Source organism: Oryza glaberrima, chromosome 9 (genome assembly GCF_000147395.1).
Source record: "Oryza glaberrima chromosome 9, OglaRS2, whole genome shotgun sequence".
NCBI classification, from domain to species: Eukaryota; Viridiplantae; Streptophyta; class Magnoliopsida; order Poales; family Poaceae; genus Oryza; species Oryza glaberrima.
The window spans coordinates 2,524,101-2,533,905 of NC_068334.1; the positions used below are offsets into that span (position 1 = coordinate 2,524,101).

Consider the following 9,805-nt stretch of genomic DNA (forward strand, 5'->3'; position numbering starts at 1 on the left):
TTGTTCTTTCGCTTTAGTTTCCGATGTTCCGGAGGAGAGCGTTTTCGTTGAGAAAGGTTCAGAAGTGTTTGCGGAAGATCAAGGCAAGTCACACAGATCCCAAACAACCCTTTGAGCATGTTGAACCCGTTTAAAGCTAATGTTTTATTTCAACTTATGCATTATTTTCGAATGTCATCGGGTGGTGAGCCTTTCCCAATTAATTAATGGCCGAAGATGACTTTATTTTCCTATGGGTTATAATTTGATTAGCTAGAACCTTATATATTGGTTTGGTTCAGCTAAATGCTATATATATATAATTGCTTAGCCATGCTTAGAAACATTAGCATCATTAATGGGGTGAATTATACTATATTATTACTTATGGTTATATTATTACTGTTGTGAAACATTAACCGTGCTAACCACAAGCCAGCGTGGGCAACGGCTTTATCTTTTGTATAGCATGATTCATTGCGGGGCACCAGACTGAGAAGCGGCGAGAAGTCCGTGGGGGTTGGTGGGGAGTCCATGCCTCTGGTTATATTTATAGAGGGGGTGATTATGATCCAGGAATGGTGTGCACTGTGGTGAGTTGTGTTGTGCATGGGGTATTGTCACAGCCTCTATTCGGGTACTTTCCAGTATCGCGACGCATGGTAGACATGATGTTGAGGCTGTGTCTTGTGGGTACAGTGGTACACCTCTGGCCAGAGTAAAACTATTCGAATAGCCGTGCCCGCGGTTATGGGCGAGTTGAGCAATGTTTTTCGTGATTAGTCTCACACCTCACAATAATTATTGATGCTATAATTGGTAATAATTTGCTTAGCTCCTGGTTTGGAGTTAGATCTGTACAGCCGGGTATGGTTGTTCAGAATGGTTGGGCCTGAGCAGCATGGGCGTGTTGTTCAGTGTTGATTAAAATTAATGATTAAAGTACTCTACTATTTTATTACTCTTAAATGTTTTCTAAATGCTGCTTTTGTAAATGAGCCTATATTATGCCATCCTTTGGTATCCTTGTGCACTCATATTTGCTGTGTGGCTTGTTGAGTATGTCATATGCTCATTCTTGCAATAATCAATCAACCTCAGTTGAAGAAAAAGGATCCAGAAAGAGAAGACGTTTGGCTTATACCCCAGTTGAGTTGCCTGTGGGAGTGGAGCTGAAGCCATCGCTAGACCGTTATTCTGCTGCTGTTGTTTTTCTTTTCTTTTGTAAGTATGTAACGTTATTATTATGATGGATTTGTATATTAAATTGTCAGTTTGTGTACCTCGGCTGATTCCTGGACGAGGATTTTATGCACAAATTAGTTCGGAAATTATTAGTGAATTTCCGGGCGTGACATAACAGTCCTCCATGGCGTGATTGCTTGTCTTGTGGATTGGGCACCATGCCTTGCGCGAGTCGTCGCTCTGGGGGTTGGAGTGCCTGGAAGGTGCCACTTACTCCATGGCATGGACCTCTCCCGAGGACTTGCGCTTCCCACTCTTGCGACATCTCTTTTTGCTCAACTCTGGTGCATCCCTGTCAGTCGACTTCTTCTTCTCATCTCCTGCCTTGCTTTTTCCCTCCTTGCGCCTCACAGCATCGTCTGCATGAGCGCACCTATCGATGATCTCGAATAGCTTCAAGCAGATGTGATTCGGCGCGTTGCCAGCTCCTGGCTGGTGTACCGATCTCGGACGCCTGATTTGAATGCTCGGATGATAGAAGCATCGATGATCTCGGGGATCGTATTTCTACACTCGTTAAAGAGCCGAATATACTCCCGCAATGACTCGCCCGGGTTCTAAGTTAGAGCGTGTAGGTCATCTTCCATCGTGTGGCGCTTGTATGTCCCTTGGAAGTGGGCGACAAACTGCTGCCATAAGTCTTCCCATGAAGAAATTGAGTTCAGCGGGAGATGGACGAACCATGAACGAGCAGAGCCTTTCAAGACGGCTGGTAGATAATTAGCCAGGGCATTGACGTCTGCACTGGCAGCATAGAGAACTGTGGAGTAGACTTGCAGAAATTCTTCTGGGTACTTCCATCATATTTCTCAATCGATCCCGGTCGGAACTTCTCGGGCCATCGCACATTGCGAAGTGTGGGTGTGAATGCCCTACGTCCGTTGCCTGGGATAGGGTGTGGCCCGTGGTCGCGACGTTGTCGTTGAAGCCGATCCGAAGAGGACGACGAAGACGAGGATGAGGGGTCGCTTGGGGATCAGGAGCTCGGCTTCTCGAGCGATGATCGTGTCCTCGATCTCGACTCGGGTGAGGAGATTGGGAGTTTCGATCTCGTCGGTTGTCACCGTCCCTCTCCTGTCTTCGGCGATTATTCTCCTGATCTCGATTGTTGTCATTGTCGCGTCGGTCATTATGGGGCCAACGGTATTGATCTTCGTTAGGGGTATTCCCTCGGCCATCATCTCTTTCTCGCCGCGAGGGAGAGCGATGACAGTGTTGTCGATGCGGAGTACCGTCCTCACGACGACGACGGTCATTCTCGTTTCGATCCCTCCTATTCCGCCGGCGCCCGTTTAGATGTTCACGAAGATCTAAACCTTCACGGCGCGCGGTGTAGGATCTCGTCTTCATCGAGGTGAATGGACGTCGGAGGCATGTCTTCCGACGAGGTCTTCTCCATCTGCGTCCTCGGTAGGTCGCTCTTCGTCCCTGCGCAGCTCTGGGCCACCTGCTACTTCAGCAAATGCGGCATTGAGGTTCGTCACAGTCTCCCGTAGTCACTCTGCCCATTGGTTGGCACCTCGGTTTGCTGCTGGATCAAAAGGACTCTCCCTCAATATCGCATCCAGGTTCCGCAATTCGTGAGCTAGTGTTCTCGCAGCTGCAGACGCACTTGTCTCAGTATTGTCGACCACGTTCACATCTGTGGGTGACTGCGAAGAGGATTCGTAGCCTTCCATGAGGTGTAACACGGATGGCTCGTTTGTGCCTGTTGGTATTTCTTTACGACATTACTAGAAATATAATTCCCAGCAATGGCGTTGAAATACTCCTGGTATATTATGGTTACAGAATTCATCCGCAAGCGCACGGATATACCATTGTAGCATTTCACCCGAGAGGATTCCAAGGGTATAATATTTATTTTATCCCGTTGGAAGATCATGTAGAGAGACCTCAACTAATAATTTATATATTACTTGTGATAATCAAATTCTAAGAAGGGGCTAAGATAATCCAAGGGTAGAGTGACACACAAGCGTTACTACTCATTCTCATAATATATTATCTGAGCTAAGTGGAAAGAAAAGAGAAAGAAAATCTATTCCTATACTTTTAATATACATAGTACACATACATTCTACTTAACTGATATACTAGCTAATAACCTCTATCCGATGCCCTCCTGGCACTTTGAGAAGCCACCCCTGATTGCCGAGTTCCTTACAACAGCCCGTCATGACCATACAACCGGGGCTAAATACGGAGGAATACCCTCCCTGAGGAATTAACTTAGGATTATATGCCGGCGCGGAGGAATACCCGTACTGAGCTGTCACCATCAGCGGCCCACCTCTCATCTGCAATATACAACCCCAAATAATGATATCCCGTAATCTAGACCACGTCTAAACTACCAGATACTACTCTAATATCATCGTCATGATATAGAGTAATTGCATAAGCAAATATTATACCCGCACCAAAGCATCTCCCAGATAAGCTTACCATATATTCAATATAACATGAACATAATGTAAAGTATTTCAATACCATAAATGTATTTAGAACAGTATTCTAATAAAAGTACAAAGGTTACAAAAGAGAATAGAAAAGCTAGTAGCTAGAGCCATACCCGAACACTTCCGAAGGCTTCTAGACTCCTGATTTCTACTCTATTCCTATTCCACCAGCTAGATATTACTAAACTAAACTTGAGAGAAATGAGAGAGCTATTGCTTGAGGTGTGTGTTGAAGTGAAGAGAGTGAAGTCCTTATATAGAGGTGGTTATGACGGTTGTGGAAGGGGAATTGTCTGAAGTGCCCTCCAACCGTCATTGGCATGCAATCCTGGACGTCCACGCCGAACCCTGCATCCAACGGTGCCAGGATGGGTTCGGCCGAACCATGGGCTGGGCCTTCCCGGCCCATCTTCGGCTGGCGGCCTCCTCTATTGCTTCAATTTGTACACTTGTGAATTTTGGCCCAATTCATCGTGTCAATTCTGAGTTCTTGGCCCATTCATACATAAGTCTAGTTCTCGACATCGTCCGATTGATTTATCATCTGAGTTGATGTCGATTCTCCTCCACTTTATTGTCATTCTCTACAGAAAGGTTAGTATACCTACTACTAGTGGAATATTATTATTCTAACATATTTATGCACTGCATCCAACGGTGCCAGGATGGGTTCGGCCGAACCATGGGCTGGGCCTTCCCGGCCCATCTTCGGCTGGCGGCCTCCTCTATTGCTTCAATTTGTACACTTGTGAATTTTGGCCCAATTCATCGTGTCAATTCTGAGTTCTTGGCCCATTCATACATAAGTCTAATTCTCGACATCGTCCGATTGATTTATCGTCTGAGTTGATGTCGATTCTCCTCCACTTTATTGTCATTCTCTACAGAAAGGTTAGTATACCTACTACTAGTGGAATATTATTATTCTAACATATTTATGCACTGCAAGCATCACTAGTTCTCCTCTATTTTAGTAATATTGACGGTCGAAACTGATCGATAACGACCGTCAACAAAACCCCCCAAGCTTTAACCTTTGCTCGTCCCGAGTGAAGGACGAAAGGAAACAAAGACTTGATTGTTGATCAGGAGTTGCTACTATGCTGCATATCTCAAGGATACAGGTGCAAGGTATATGTACTCTCTCTCAGATTAAATAATCTTTGGCACGGTAGCTTACCCTTACCCTTGATTCCCACGAGACACTGCTTCTCCGTGCCTTTGGCAGTTGAAAGACAGAACATCAATTTAGAGTACCAATAACCCAATCTTTCTTCAATTCTTATTCCGGAAGTTTTCAAACGATTTTGCAAAAGAAAGCCAAGTTCCTCAATTGATTCACTCAATCTCTCTAAGTGTATCAATATGAATTCCTCACCAAATATTGCCTTTTTTGATTCCTACTCTAAGGTTTGATATGTGGAGCTCGGTAGGGATCAAACATGGCATACTTGCATTCACATTTATTACTGAGTCAAAAACTTCGATTAGAGCAGATAACTAAACATACTCAAGATCAAGATCGTGCAAAATTTGTGTGTGGTATCTGGTGGAAATGGTATATGAGGAAAAAAAATAAAAGAAAACTGGTTCTCCTTTGTGCTTACTTTCTTCTCCCAAAAATCATTTTTTTTATTGATTAGAAGAGGGCATGGCTACAATTTTTTTTCAACATCATGCTTATGCTTGATGGAGCATAACTTTATTTTTCATAACCATGCCTTTCCCTCCCTTCTTTTTTTTCAAAAGGATTTTTTTTCTTTTCTTTTTAGGAGAAGAAAGCACATGAAAGTATGGAGAATTTATTTTGGTGGTAATATGGAAATGGAATGGAATTTTGTATAGCTCCCAGTGTAGGAGTTTAGCATGTGCATAAATGTGGGTATATGATCTTGATCATAGAGCATGAGAAGTATCTACACAAGTCACAAGAGTTGGACAAAGTTCAATGGAATGACAAGTAACCAAAATGTATATGGTTTAACCATTATAGCATTTTTTTTCTGGTAGGAATTTATATCAAATGAGGAACTTCCAATTTTATCATTTTGAAAAACAAAACATCCGGAATTCAAGTGAAACTAGTATCAGGATCATAGTAACTCATATTACTATCTCATATCTCGCAACAACTTAGACTTAGATCAGCAAGTGCAGCCTATTTACCTCAGATTCCCGGATAATTGTTGGCTACTTATATTTAACCTTTGAGAGAGCACTTACCAAGAACCCATATATCAGAGATATAAAACAGAGCAACTATTCATCATTTCAACAAAGAGAACTAGCTTGTCTTACCTAGCATGACTCAAACCTATCCTATCTTTTTGGTATTTTCTAGTTTGCAAACTTTTATGTTGTTTTTTCAACTTTTATAGGATTCAATTGGAAAACAAATATGCACTTGGAAAGGGAAATATGAAATGTGATACAAGTTACCTCAGTAGGGGGAGCGATGTCTCCCCCCCCCCCAAGCTTGGCTTTCGCTCAGGGTCCTTGATAAGGATTGAACCCCTGAAAACAAAAGTACGCCTGAAGGTCATCGTGCTGTTGCTGCATCATGTTGTTGCTGTTGGTGAACTGAGCATCAGCAGATTGTTACCATTCTTGCGTTTGAGCTATGTGTTTCGTGAGGTTGTACTGGATCATGGGTGTCCATTCTCCTAGTGATTTTACCCAAGTCCCAACGAGAGGAACTCGAGCGCCATTCACTTGGAGATTGAGGCACACCACTCGATCGGGGAGGTTGATTGTCCCCCAATTGGATGTCATGAGGCGCATGCCACCGGTCCTCACTGGCGCTTGCCCAAGTTGAGAGTCCGATGCTATGGCATGGAGCTTAGGTCCATCCGGGTGCATCCCCAGTTGGTGCCCATCCTGCCTCATACATCTGTATGGGTGTTGAGGATGATAAACTTTCTCGTTCGTTCCTTGTCATGTTGCGCGTCTCCCTATATTTTCCACCTGCACGAGATTCTTCTATGGTTTGTAGGGGAATGGTTAGTTCATGGCAGTTGTACAAATGATATCCCGCATTTGGCAACGGGATTTCATTTGTACAACCGAGGAAAAAGTAAATCAAAGATCCATCTACTCCATGTTTCATAATATGCCCTTGCACTTGATAAGCCTCATCAATACGCGGACGAGCGGCTGAGATAAAAGCAATTTGGTCGCTAACGACACTTAGCCCTTTTGCTATCCGAGTAATCATAGAAGTACACTCAACAGGAGCATAGAACTTTATACTTTCTAACCATTGCCTTATCATACATTTCACCTGAGCAATTTTGATCTTTCTAACCATGGCAAACATGATAATTAATTCATCTCCCCTAATGAGTCTCAGATCACCTCTAGGAAACAAAGTCATAGCAATCCATTTGTGCATGAGCCTAAGTGTAGGATTATGGATATCATTCGTTCTAGGTTTCTTGCAAATTGGAGCACCAGAAATGTCTTCCCAAAACCTATTTTTCTCGTACCCAAAAATTCCTTTCTGGAGATCGATTTTACAGGAATCGTGAAAACCAAGAAGTGTACTTAACCCTTTCCATGTGAGTGTGAACTCCTTACGGAAAAAGCGAAAAGAAATACTATCTTCTATTTCTTTCAAAGTGCATAGAAATTGCAAAGTAAGCAAACGAGAACCGGGCTCATCTACCACAACAAATCTCTGCCAACCAACAGCTTTCCAAATAGAACGAAATTCAACATCCAAACCTATCTTTTTCAGCAGCTCCAGAGAGTATTCTTGAGTGTGAGCATATTCCCGGTCGCTCAGCATGTAGTAGGCTTGTCTGTTCCGATCACTGACAAGGTCGAGGTCGGTGTTGTTCAGGAGTCGTCGCGGAGCTTCGGCGTCTTCCATCGAGACATCAGCTAATGAATGAGTGCTAGATTCGCCATGATGACTTGATGAAGAGCCAAACCCCTTGAACAGACGAGACAGTCGCCTCCTCATACTGCACAATAGAGCAAGAACGGACTAACTCGGCAGGGGTTAGGAATGACAAGAATTTCACCCGCCGGTTAGTTTCACCAAAGCAACTTGTATATATGCAACTAAATAATTGAATTTGAGGGAAACTATCAAAGCTTGAATGAACTTGAGAGCAAACTTTGGAGAGGGAATGAAAATGTGTTGAAATGGGGTGGAATTCCCTCTCTCGGCCGGCTGGCTCTTATAGGGTACCCATAACGGACAGAAATGACATGTGGGACCCACTAGCTGTTACCCTGCCAAAAGCGGCTGGTAGCAGTTGCCTGGCCGGTTCGGCCAAACCAGGGTGTTCGGCCGAACCCCTGGTGGGCCCAACCGGCCCCACTTTCTGCCGTTGGATTCAAACGGTCAGTGTGGTCGTGGCATAGTGAATTTTCGTTGAAATTTTTATTTTTGTTTGCTCTTAAAAAATTCATTTGAAGAATTTCCTCAAAATTCAAAAATCCTAAATGCAAATTTGAAATTCAAACATGTGATGATGCAAAAATTCAAATTGTTGAAAGCAAATATGCGGATACAAACCAATTTACCTGTTGGCAAAGGTCGCGTCGTTTAAAGTCCGACGTGCAAGACTGTACCTCCTTCTGATTTAGTTCACGGATTTTCCACCTGTCTCCGGAGGTGATGGAGCGGGCCTCTTTGGCTTTTCCTTCCATGCCTTTCTTGGTTTTGGTGCGGAAGACGGCTTCTTCTGAGTCGGCTGCTCTAACTTCTTGGCCGGCATCCTCCAATAACGGTTCCTGGGCATCGTTGTTTCCTTCTCCAGGAAATTCTGCATAAACTTCACCAGGCTGTCCGTCTTGGGTGGCTCCACTTCGACCACTTAAATATTCTGTGGGTTCTGCTGTGGAAACAGGGTAGTGCATGACTGGTTTCAACCTGCCGGAAAACTTCAAAGGAAATCCAGAAGCTTTCTTCCGGATCGTCATGCTGTGAGTCGTTGCTCCGCAGAAAACTCTACCGACAGAGAAACCAGCCGTACCAGCGCCACCGACCTTCAAAACTATGGCCAGCAAGACTCTTCGCGAGTTCACTGCTCCCTCTGCTGACAATGTGGCCATAAGGCAACAGGTCAACATAGGGGATGTGGATTTTGACTCGAAGTCCGGCCTCATCACGATGGCGCAGGCTAGCCCGTTCTATGGCAGGCCTAATAAGGATGCCAATGCTCATCTGCAACAGTTCCTGGAGATCTGTAGCACATACACCATCAAGGGCATCAGTCCCAACGCCATCAGGTTGCGACTGTTTCCGTTCTCCCTTCTTGGGAGAGTGAAGCAGTGGTTTTATGCCAACCGTGCTGCCGTTAACACCAGGGACAAGTGCTCTACGGCATTCCTCTCAAAATTCTTCCCGATGGGCAAAACGAATGCCCTTCGTGGACGAATTTCCAGTTTCCAGCAGACAAGGGACGAGTCCATTCCGGAATCATGGGAACGACTGCAGGAGTACGTGGCCGCCTGTCCTCATCATGAGATGGACGACTGGCTGATCCTGCAGAACTTTTACAATGGGCTCACCCCAATGTCCCGCGATCACCTGGACGCGTTTGTTGGAGGAGCCTTCTTCTCTAAAACGGTTCAAGGAGCCGTTGAACTCATAAGGAAGATGGTCTCCAATGTGGGTTGGAGTGAGGAACGACTCCAGACCCGTTAGCGAGGCATGCACACCGTCGAGGAGACGGAGTTACTTGCTACCAAGCTGGACCTCCTCATGAAACGCTTGGACGACCACGAGAAACAACCACAAGGCACCGTCAAGGCCTTAGACTAACACGTCATGTGTGAAGCCTGCGGCGGCATGGGTCATTCTGGGAACGACTGCCCGGAAACCCGTGAGGAGGCGGTGTACATGGGCAACAACAACGGGTATCGTCCACAAGGAGGTCAGGGGTGGAACCAACCACGCCCATATTATCTAGGAGGTAATAATAACGGTAACTTCTCTAACCAACCCTCCTTGAAGGATCTTGTTTTTGCGCAAGCTAAAACCACTGATGTGCTAAGCAAAAAGCTTGCTGCTAATGATAAGATCTTAGAGAACATAAATGTCAAGCTAGATGGCTTTGCTTCCGCATTTCAAAACCAGCTGAGCTTTAATAAGATGATAGTAACCC

The 9,805-nt window shown here is 44.8% G+C and overlaps 1 non-coding gene across 1 annotated transcript; it reads right to left on the reverse strand.

Moving 5' to 3' along the window:
• Nucleotides 1-9,060: 9,060 nt before the first annotated feature.
• On the reverse strand, nucleotides 9,061-9,167 carry LOC127785511 (small nucleolar RNA R71). Its single transcript, XR_008019762.1, has one exon. It is a non-coding gene; the product is annotated as a small nucleolar RNA R71 (small nucleolar RNA).
• Nucleotides 9,168-9,805: the final 638 nt, after the last annotated feature.